This window comes from Arachis ipaensis, chromosome B07 (genome assembly GCF_000816755.2).
Source record: "Arachis ipaensis cultivar K30076 chromosome B07, Araip1.1, whole genome shotgun sequence".
Classification (NCBI taxonomy): domain Eukaryota; kingdom Viridiplantae; phylum Streptophyta; class Magnoliopsida; order Fabales; family Fabaceae; genus Arachis; species Arachis ipaensis.
Genome location: NC_029791.2, coordinates 53,423,280 through 53,435,819, shown reverse-complemented (window position 1 = coordinate 53,435,819; position 12,540 = coordinate 53,423,280).

Here is a 12,540-nt window from a genome sequence, read left to right as displayed (position 1 = left end):
CTAACATGGAAGTTCATAAATTAAATTAGAAAAATAAATAAAAGGAACATTGAACCTGTGATCGCAAAAGATGAAATAATCATGAACTGAAAAGAATCCTAATTCTAAATCCTAAGAGAGAGGAGAGAACCTCTCTCTCTAAAAACTACATCTAATTCTAAAATTGTGAATTTGAAAGCTTGATTATGAATGGATGCATTCTCCCACTTTATAACCTCTAATCTGTGTGTTCTGGGCTAAAAACTGGGTCAAAAATAGCCTAGAAATCGCCCCCTGCGATTTCTGTTACGTTCAGGTCGCGGGAAACTGACGCGGAGGCATCGTCCACACGTTTGCGCGGATTGCAATTCGCATATACGACCCGGGTGCGTCATTCACGCGTTCGCATCACCTAAAGTCGGAGCATCTATGACAAATTATATATCAAATCGAAGCCCCGGATGTTAGCTTTCCAACGCAATTGGAATCGCATCATTTGGACCTTTGTAGCTCAAGTTATGACCGTTTGAGTGCAGAGAGGTCAGGCTGGTCAGCTTTAGCAGTTCCTTCAGTTTCTTGTATTCCTTCCACTTTTGCATGCTTCCTTTCCATCCTCTGAGCCATTCCTGCCCTGTAATCTCTGAAATCACTTAACACACATATCAAGGCATCTAATGGTAATAAGAGAGAATTTAAACATAGGAAACTTAAGGCCAAAGAAGCATGTTTTCAATTAAAGCACATAATTAGGAAGGCAAATGTAAAACCATGCAAATAGTATGAATAAGTGGGTAAAGAGTTGATAAAAACCACTCAATTGAAAACAATATAAACCAAAAAATAGTGGTTTATCAGTCCACTTAACCTTTTTATTGAAATGGTTTAGGAAAAGAAAACTACCTCTGGTTGGGTTGCCTCCCAACAAGCGCTCTTTTAATGTCACTAGCTTGACATTGGGTCCTTGTTAGGGTGGCTGATGATTATGGTGCCTCAGCTTGTCTCCTCTTACTGTGAGCCTTCTTCCTATGCCTTGATGATCAATCTCTATATGCTCTAATGAGAGTATCTTATTGACAGTGTAATAATCATCAGTTTGAGGGCCTGTCTCCAACTGTTGGTATACCAGTTGTACCTTGTCTCCTTTTGAGAACCCTTCAGTTGGGATTCTTTTGTTTCTCCACCCTTTTGGAACCCTTTTCTTGCTCTTCTTTCCTTTCTTTGGTGGCTTTTCTGTCTTTATAGCAGGCTTTATATCAGGGTCTATTTTCCTTATGATCAACTCCTCACTCTCTTCCTGCCTTTTCTTCTCATTCTTTACATCTTCATTCCCCTTTTTCTCTTCTCCACTGTTTGTCTTTTGCTTCGGGGATGAGCTGATGAGTGCTTCATTGGGTTTTTATTGCCAAAGCAAGTTTTCTTCTTCAACCCTCATGCAGCTTTTCTTTTCAACAGTATGCTGTATTTCCTAGAAGACATTTAGAGTGATCTTCTTATCATTTACCCTTAAAATCATTTCTCCTTGTTCCACATCAATGACAGCCCTTACTGTGGCTAGGAAAAGTCTTCTCAATATAATGGAGTCATTCCCCTCTTCACCTAAGTCCAGGATTACAAAATCTGCTGGAAATATGAATTTTCCTATTCTGACCAAGAGATTTTCAATCACCCCGTTGGGAACTACCAGAGACCTATCCACTAGCTCCAATGACATCTGTGTAGGCTTCACTTCTTCTATAAGTAGCCTTCTCATCATAGACAAAGGCATCAGGTTGATACTGGATCCTAAATCACACAGTGCCTTGTCAATGATTATGTTACCAATGGTACAAGGCAAGAAGAGCTGGGTCTTTGAGTTTTGGTGGGATTCCTTCTTGGATCACTGCACTGCATTCTTGTGTCAAGATCACTGTCTCTTTTTCATTCTAGCTCCTCTTCTTGTTGATAAGCTCCTTCAGGAATTTTGCATATAGAGGCATCTGCTCCAAGGCTTCAGCAAGTGGAATATTGATTTCCAGCTTCTTGAAAACTTCTAGAAACTTGGAAAACTGTTGATCCTTGATCTCCTTCTGAAATCTTTGAGGGTATGGCAAAGGATGGGTGTAAGGCTTCACCATTTTCCTCTGTTCTTGGGATTGCTCCTCCATGACTTGCTTTCCCTTCTTTGAAGCTTGTGGCTGTTCCTCTTTCTCCTTGAGCTTTTCTTGGTCCTTCTCCTTAAGTGTCACTTCTTCCTTGCTGCTAGCCTCATCGTTCTCAGCTGGCCTCTTGTTAGTTTCTCTATCATTTACCAAGGTTCTTCCACTCCTTAATTGGATTTCTTTGCATTATTCTTTGGGATTGGAAATGGTGTCACTTGGTAATGCATTGGGTGCTCTTTCAGCTACTGTTTGCTTGGACAATTATCCAATTTGCCTCTCTAGATTTCGCAGTGAAGCTTCATGGTTTTTACTAGTTAACTCTTGATGTTTCATCATCTTTTCCATCATTATCTCCAAGTTGGAGATCCTTTGAGATTCTTGGGGTGGTTGTGTTTGATTATGGGATGCTGAGGGTGGATGATAGTTATTTTGGTTAGTGGATGGGTTGTTGGGTGGATAGTAGTTGGGTTGGGGTTGATTGTTTTGTGGTTTTTTGTATTGGTTTTGGTTAGTGTTTTGATGGTTTTGATGGTTTGTGTTTCTGGGATTGTTCTAGTTTGAGTTTCTTTGCCAAGGCTGTTGGTTTTGGTTGTCTCCCCACCTCAAATTTGGGTGGTTCTTCCAAGATGAGTTATAAGTGTCTCCATAGAATTCATTCTGACTAGCACCTTGATTGTGCATATAGTTAACTTGCTCTTGCTGCTGCTCTTCATAGTTTTCCTCATTCTGCCCCACCCAGCTGGTGGTTGATTTGTAGTATTCACTGCAGCTACTTGAAGACCATCAATCCTCTTGGCCATCATCTCCATTTGCTGCTGGATCTGTTGATGCATCACTTTGTTTTGAGCTAAAATGGTATCCACACCTTCCAGCTCCAATACACCCTTCCTTTGAGCTGGTTGGCGTTACCTTTGATGAGCATAGAAGTATTGGTTATTTGCCACAGTGTCTATGAGGTTCTGAGCTTCCTCAGCTATCTTCATGAGTTGTAATGAACCTCCTGCAAAATAATCAAGGGCTTCTTGAGCTCTCAGTGTCAATCTTTCATAGAAATTTTGGAGTTTATCCCATTCATTGAACATCTCTAGTGGACACTTTATGATCAAGGCTTTGTATCTTTTCCAGGCCTCATAAAGTGACTCTCCATCCATTTGGGTGAAGTTTTGTACCTCCGTCTTCAACCTTATGATCTTCTGAGGTGGGTAGAATTTAGACAGAAATTTGCTCACTAAATCCTCCCAATTGTTGATGCTTTCTTTTGGAAATGCCTCCAACCATTGAGCAGCTTTGTCCTTTAATGAAAATGGGAATAGCAGCAACTTGTAGATGTCTGGATGTACACCATTTGTCTTAACTGTGTCACATATCCTTAGAAAGATGGCTAGGTACTAATTTGGATCTTCCAAGGAACCTCCTCCATAAGAACAGTTGTTCTGCACCAAAGTGATCAGTTGAAGTTTCAACTCAAAGTTGTTTGCATGAACATTTGGAGTGAGTATGCTACTCCCATAGTTTCTTGCATTGGAGAAGGTGTAGGAAGCTAGAACTCTCCTTTGAGGATGGCCATTGTTATTAGCCACACCCTCAGGGTGATTTAGGATGTTATCCTCCATCTCTTGATCCTCTTCTTCTGATGCTTCTACTCCAATAATTCCCTTTCCTCTTGCTTCTCTTCTTCTTCTCAGTAATGTTCTTGATTATTAGATTCTTTCTGTGGTTTAGAATTCACAAATGAAGTCTTGTTGTAAGTATAGTTTCTAAACCAACAAAGAATCCTTTCATGCAAAAGATTATTTGTCACTAAAATAAACCCCTAAATTTATAAACCGAAGTATTGAACCTCGGGTCATTCTCCCTAGGAATTATAATAAAGTGTTCTTGTTATTGGTTATGAGGTATTTTTGGGGTTTTGGGTGAGAAACATGAAAAGTAAATGGCAATGAAAATAAACTAACAACTAAAAAGGTCTTGGCAAAGGTTGGTGGTCAAAGATCTCTATCCTTATCACTAACCAAAACATGAGAATTGGCAAGGATCAATCCCACTAAGTTAACCCCTAACTAATAGTAGAGGAAAGTCAAGTGAGCTATATCAATCCAAGTCCATAAGTCCTAGTTCTCCACCAATTCAATTAGTGAGATCTAGAGTTAATAGCTCCCAATCGTCAATCACTTGGACATAGTAACTCAAGAGTTCCTAAGTTACCTTCCTAAGCCAAGAACACTAAAATCTACTCTAAAATCCTTCCAAGTATTTTATCAAACACTTGGAAGGCATAAAAAGAAAACATAGTAAAATTGCAAGGAAAGTAAATCTATACTACTCAATTGCAAGGAATTAAACAACAACAAATCAAATGAACAATAAAGGAAAATGAAAACATAAATTGCATTAAAAGGAAAAGGAAAGAACAAAGATGCATCAACATAAAAGTAGAGAATTACAAGAATTAAATGCTAAACTAGAGAGAGGAGATGTAGAAGAAGAAGAAATTACAAAAGAAAATTAAATCAAAGCATGAATTAAACCTAGATCTAAGAACTAAACCTAATCCTAATTCCTAATCCTAGAGATAAGTGAGAGCTTCTCTCTCTAAAACTAACTCTAAACTAATCCTAATGTGTGTATGAGTTAAAATGAGTGAATCCCCCTTTTCCCCTTCAATCCTTGGTCCTTATATGCATTTTGGGCGCCAAAGTTGGTTGAAATTGGGCCCCACAACTCTCAGAAATCACTGGGCACATTTTCCATTTAAAAAATCACGTGCGCCCATCGGCGCGTACGCGTACAGTGCGCGTGCGCGTACATTGCGCGTGCGCGTGGATGCACATTTCCAATTCTTTGGCTTTTCTATGATTTCTCCACTTTGTATGCTTTCCTCTTCACTTCTTTGATCCATTCCTAGCCTTTTCAACCTGAAATCACTTAACACAAATCAAGGCATCTAGTGGAAACAAAAGTGAATCAAATTTAGCTAATTAAGGATCTAGAAAGCATGTTTTCACACTTAAGCACAAATTGGGAAACAATCATGAAACCATGCTATTTCATTGAATAAATGTGGGTAAAAGGTGATAAAATCCCCTAAATGAAGCACAAAATAAACCCTACAAATGGGGTTTATCAACCTCCCCACACTTAAACCAAGCATGTCCTTATGCTTAAACCAAGAAAGAACAAAGGGTATGGCATTTATTCAATGACATTAAAATAAATTCAATCTACCTATATGCAACTATCTACATGAATGCAATTGCTTGGTCAAAATAAATCAATCCTCAAGAAGCACATATGCACAAGGGCTAAAGGTATTAGCAACCATGCCAAACCACAATTGAATTGAGCTATTAAATATTTTTTTTTACAAACTTGCATGAAGAATGATGATCATAGGTGAAAACATGTAATTGAGCATCAAACCCTCACCGGATGTGTTTGCACTCCATTCGCTCAAGTGTTTAGGGTTGATTCTCTCAATTCTCTCCTAATCATGCTTTCTAAGATTTGTTTTTCTTCTAACAATCAACATTTATTTCATGCATGCATACATATATCATGAGGTCTTTTTATTGGTTGTAATGGGGCTAGGGTCAAGGTAGGATGCATATTTGGTCAAGTGAGCTTGAAATTTGAATCTTTGATAAGCTTAAACTTCCCACCTAACCTATGACATCCTATTTCAAAACTAACCTAACTACCCATTTTTTTTTTTACTTTTTCACATACTCATGTATTTTCTTTTCATTTCACAACACTTATGTATTGATCCTTATTGAGCTTTGCTTTGGGGCATTTTGTCCCCTTTTTATTTCTTTCTTTTTTTTTGTTTATTTCTTTTTCTATTTTTTTTTCTTTTCCATATTTTGTTCTTCTTTTATTTTTCTCATTTTTTTCTTTCTATATACAAGAACATCAATGCACAAGATTTAGCATTTGATTAATACATGAGTATTCACCCAATTCCCAATATTTATAACAAAATACAAAACTACCCTTTTATTCCCCAATGTCCTAAGGTTCCCACACTTGAATGATACACACACTAGCCTAAGCTAATCAAAGATCCAAATAAGGACATTTATTATTTTTTGCTTCAAGACTTGTAATCTGCTAGATTAAGAACAAGTGGGTTAAGTGTAGGCTAAAAGTTGGCTAACAAAGGAAGATAAAAGGTAAGGCTATTTGGGTAAGTGAGCTAAATGAAATGATGCCCTCAATCATACAAATGCACGAATACACAAAATAATTGACATAAAAAATCAAATAAATCAAAGATTACAGTCATAGAAAGAGAATAATGCACACAAGAAGGAAAATAAGTGGTTATAAGATGTAACCACACCATTAGGCTCAAATCTCACAAGCTTGTGTTCTTAGCTCAAAAATCATGTTCCACAATATATATATAATTCAAGCAAGTCCTATGAAAAGTTTTCACTCAAATCAATTGGTGCCTTATAGATAAAAATCTTGAAAATTTCATTATTTTAACTAAGCTTATTGTATATATATATGCAAAATTAAGAAAATGCAACAAAAATACTAAAAACCTAAAAATGGAATGCAAAGGTGTTGGAATTAGAAATTTGTCACCCAAAATCGCTGATAGGTCGGACGACCTTCCCACACTTAAAAGTTTGCACCGTCCTCGGTGCACTCAAAGATGTGCAAGGGGGTACGGCGACTCTCCGAATTGCTACCTTCAACTGGTAGATCAACCGGTTGCTGCGCGTTCTTTCTTCCGCTTCCATTTTTGCTTACGGTGCATCATTCATAAAAAACAAAAATATAACACCATAAGATGAGAAAACAAAAGCAAGGAAGCATACATTGTTGGAAATGAGGTACTAATCACTAGAATTGAGTGAGTAAATTAGTGTGACATTAGGAAAATAGGGATGTGAGTTCTAAATTAGGCGCCTTTTAGAACACACATTAGCATAAAAGCTATGTCACTAAAGAAGCATGCACTTTACTCATTCTAGTATGCTTGAGATACTTTAAGTAAACTTGTAAGGTAAAACAAGCATTAAAGAAGTATGAGAGCATTCAAGCTAAAAGCATATGGATGCATATGATCGTGAAATACAATGCATTAAGGTAAATGCACAACATTCAATATCAAGAGTTTGCCTAATCAAAGAATAATGTTCAAATCACATGGTGGCCAAATCATGCAATTCAAGAAGAGTTACAAGTTCGAAGGCAATTCTCATCACTTGGTATTCTTAAAAGGTAAGCATGAAACACTCAAAACCAAGTAGCAAAATATAACCTCAACAATAGAATCCAACAAAGTTTATAAACATAATGATGTTAAGAAAACATCTCTTTTTAATACTCAGCAGCAATTAATGGTAAACAAGAATAACAATCCAACATTTACAATGAAAAAGAGAAAAAATAAATGAAAATTAAACTAACTAATCAACTAACTAACTAATTAACTAACTAACTAACTAATTAACTAACTAAAATAAATGGTTATCAATGGTGTTTGGGAGTGTTCGATGAAGGGTAGGAGAAGGGAAGAAGAAAGAAGAAGGAAAGAAATGGAAAGAGGGAAGAAAAGAGATGTGTTGAAGGAAGGACATCCGCGCGTACGCGCGCATGGCGCGCGCGCGCGGATGGTGGTGCAATGGACGCGACGCATACGCGTACATGGCGCATCCGCGTTGATGGCTTATTTCGAGAGTGACGTGTACCCGTCATGTTCGCGTACGCGCGAGTTGGTTTGTGCGAAAGGCACAATGCGCGCGCAACGTTCGCACAACTCTCGGATTTTTGGCTTGGGGTGAAATTTCTCAATCCATGCGTACGCGTACATGGCGCGTGTGCGCGGATAGGTGAAAATGCTTGATGCACGTGTACGCGCGCAGTGCACGTACGTACGGATGGTGCTCTGTTTTATTTTATTTTATTTTTTTATTTTTTTCTATGTTTTTTTTTGTACCAATCCAAGCATTCCAAACCTCCAAACAGCTACCAAAACACCATAAAACCTTATTTAACATACTAAACTACCAATTAGTCTCAACAAACTCAACAAAACATGAAATTAAGCTAATTCTATTAGTATGTACAAAAGAGAAAAAAATGAAAAGAATTTACCATGGTGGGGTGTCTCCCACCTAGCACTTTTGTTTATTGTCCTTAAGTTGGACTTATGGGGAGCTCCTTTCAAGGTGGCTTGTGCTTAAAATCTTCTTGGAACTCCCACCAATACTTGGTACTCCAATAAGCTCTATTCTTCAAAGGTAATGCCTCCAAGCCTTGATGGAGTTCTTCACAAGCCATGGGCTCCCAAAGTTGATCCTCATATATTCCCGGATCCCATATCTTGTTTCCACATCCATCTTCAAGTTGATTATCATTATTCCATGTGGGTGCCATAGTTTTGGAATTCTTATTCAAGTGACCAAACATCATCTTAAACCCAAGCAATCTAGTTCTACACCAACCCTTTCTATTAAGCTTTGGGCATGCAACCATCATGAACTTTGATTTACATTGCCAACCACTAACCATCTCCCTTTTGCTCTTAAAGCCACAAATATATCTAAGTTGACCATCCGTCTTAAGCAAACCATATTCAAGGGGAATAATAAAGCTCAAGTATAAGGAATTTACCCACTTGAATGAAAGAATTGATGGTGATGATTTAGGGAGAGGTATCTCCAATGTGCTTGTAAGCTCTACTCTCTTGTGTTCTTCTTTGACTACCTCCATGATAAATCACTATTTTATAGTTTATATTGTGTTTAATTGTGTGGTTTTGTCATGATCCCTACCCACTTATTCATCAATTTAGCATGCATTTAGATTTCCTTCCTAAATTCAGTACATGTTTGAAAATTGCTTCCTAGAGACTTTAATTATTTAATTTTAATTCTCCTTTATTCCATTCGATGCCGTGATCTGTGTGTCAAGTGTTTCAGGCTTTATAGGGCATGAATGAGATGGAGATTTGAGAGGAAGCTAGCAAAAATGGAAGGAACACACGAATTTGAGGAGATAACCAGCGAGAACTGACGCGGTCGCGTGGCTCACGCGACCGCGCGAAGGAGTGCAAATCGCAGTGACGCGGCCGCATGGCTTGCACGGCCGCGCGGATTGGAAAGCGCAAGCGATGTGGTAGCGTGGACGACGCGAACGCGTGGAGAGGAAAAAGCGCAAGCGACGCGTCCGCATGGATGACACGATCGCGTGACATGCGCGATCTGAATAAACTGCAGAATTTGATGGGGGCGATTTTGGACCTTATTTTGGCCCAGTTTTCGGCCTGGAACAGTAGAGTAGAGTCAGGGAATATGCAAAAACAACACACACATTCATTCAATAGTTTTAGATCTAGTTTTTTCACTCTCTTAGGTTGTTCTCTCTAGTTTTTAGAATTTTAATTTTCAATTGGTCTTAGCATTGGAATATTGAGAAGAGTTATTTCCTCATCAAGACTTCATCATTCTAGTTTGTTCTCTTAACTTGGTTTTATTCTTCCATGTTCTTTGTTATGTTCAATTTTGTCATTCAGATACTTTTATGATTAATTAATGCAAGGATTATTTCTTTTTAATTTAATTTCAATTCCAATAATCATGTCTTCTTTTAATTCCCTTTCATGTGCTATGGATTCTTTATTTACAATGTGTGAGTAGTTTCATTACTTGATGGGGAGTTGATTAAAAGGAACTCTTGAGTTGGAAGGATTGAAGGAAAAATTTGTAGTTGGGTTAAATGTTGGATTGCTATCCTGTCACCAACGCCAATCCCTTTGAACTAAGTGGGTTGCAACTCGTGAATAGATCTGGCATTCCAACTTGTTTGAGTTTCCCTTACCTAGTAAAGGATAACCAAACAGAGTAACCGTTAATTATAAATCAATCTTAAAAATCACTCCATCAATGATAGAGATTCTAACTAATCAATTCTCAGTCAAGGCTTTTATTTATATTATTTAAAATTCCTCAATTTAAATTCCAATTTACTTAGCTCAACTTCTTGGAACATCTGATTAATAAAACAGCACACTTTTCTGCAACTCGTTGGGAGATGACCTGGGACTTAAAACTCCCAGTAATTTTAATTTAAACTCTCTATGACATATTTCTAAATTGATAGGCAGATTTTCGGTGAGTTAAGAACTATACTTGCAACGTAACCATTTTAATAAATTTTTAATTCACCAGCTTCTGCTTCCCATCAATTTTTGGCGCCGTTGCCGGGGAGTTGCAATAGAGTGCTAATTTTATTGATTAGAATTTATTTATTTTCATTTTATTTAATTTTGCTACTATGAGCTGCATGTTTCTTCCGTCAAATGACACGTTCACTTCCTGATCCGCGCTTGCTAATATTCGATCCTGAAATTGAAAGAACAATTTCACGAATAAGGCGAGAACAGTGTAGGTTTGCCCGCTCTGAGGGCGGATCTGAAAGTGAATTTGAGGAAGAAACCAGCCCCCGTTCTACTGATTCGGTTGTTTTACGTGCAGAAAACATGGCAGCTAGAAGAGTTACCATTCAGGAGGAAGAAGCTCCTGATTTTACAATGCAACCGTTTCAAGCGCATCATCCAGCGGTAGCTACAGATTTTGAAATAAAGACCGCACTGTTAAATTTGATGCCCAAGTTTCATGGCCTACCTACTCAAGAGCCTATCAAGCACTTGAGAGATTTCCAGGTAGCCTGTTCTACTGTCAGGCGTGATGGTACTGATGAAACTTCAATTCTGCTGAAAGCTTTTCCGTTCTCTCTTGAGGGAAAAGCAAGAGAGTGGTACTACACTCAACCTATAGCAAATGTATCCAACTGGGATACACTCAGAAAGGAGTTTCTGGAGAAATTCTTCCCATCTGAAGTTACTGATAGACTGAGGTAGGATATCTCTACAATTGTTCAGGATGACAATGAGACTCTCTTCGAATACTGGGAGCGCTTCAATAATCTTCTGGAAGCATGCCCCCGTCACATGATTGACAAGATCGTGCTACTCAGCCATATCACACAAGGTATGAGGCCCCAAGATAAGACCACATTGAAAAGTGCCAGCAATGGGTCTATGAAGAAATACAAGACCACTGATGAAGCTTGGCAATTGATCAGGGATTTAGCTTAATCTACTCGGAATCACAGACAGAAGCAAGGCCATTCAAAAGCCGTTGCAAAAGTATCTTCTGGCATAGAGACTGCTGCTCTAAATCAAAGCATCTGTAAGATGACCAACCTGCTGAAGCAAATGCAGTTGAATCAACAAGCTCAGCAAACTCAACCGCAGTAAAGGGAGCAAGACCTGTCCGTCAACCACAAAGAAGATTGAATCCCACCATCTTGGAAGTTGTCAAAAAGGAAGTGACCAGACTATTGGAAGCAGGTATCATATATCCCATTTCAGACAGTGAATGGGTAAGCTCAGTACAAGTGGTGCCCAAGAAATCTGGAGTCACTACAGTAAAGAATGAGCATGGAGAGCTCATAGCAACTAGAGTTCAGAATGCTTGGAGAGTCTGCATCGATTATAGGCGTCTCAACCAAGCTACCCGTAAGGATCACTACCCACTTCCATTCATTGATCAAATGCTGGATCACCTGTCAGGTAAATCACATTATTGCTTTCTAGATGGTTACACAGGTTATTTCCAGATTCATATAGCTCCTGAGGATCAGGAAAAGACTACTTTTACATGTCCTTTTGGGACTTATGCTTATAAGAGAATGCCCTTTGGCTTGTGCAATGCACCAGCCACCTTCCAAAGGTGCATGATGAGTCTTTTCTCTGATCTTATTGAGGACTGTATGGAAGTTTTTATGGATGATTTTAGCATTTATGGTGATTCTTTTAACCTTTGCTTAGATGGATTATCTAGAGTATTAGATAGATGTGTTAATACAAACCTTGTATTGAATTTCGAAAAATGCCACTTTATGGTAAAGCAAGGGATTGTATTAGGACATGTAGTATCTAATAATGGCATTTCTGTAGACCCAGCAAAGGTGAATGTTATTTCTAGTTTACCTTACCCCTCTTCTGTGAGGGAAGTCTGTTCGTTCCTTGGCCATGCAGGTTTCTACAGGAGATTTATTAAGGACTTTAGTAAGGTGGCACTTCTCTTATCCAGATTACTGCAGAAGGACATTGAGTTCGAGTTCAGTGACGATTGCAAACAAGCATTTGATAAGTTGAAGACTGCTCTAACTCAAGCCCCAATTGTGAGAGGACCCGACTGGAGCTAGCCGTTTGAAATCATGTGCGATGCTTCCAACCATGCAGTAGGAGTAGCGCTGGCTCAGCGTAAAGGTAAGGATCCTTTTGTTATTGCCTATGCGTCTAAGACTTTAGACACTTCCCAGTCCAATTATACTACTACTGAGAAAGAGCTACTTGCTATTGTTTTCGCTCTGGATAAATTCCGGGCTTATTTACTTG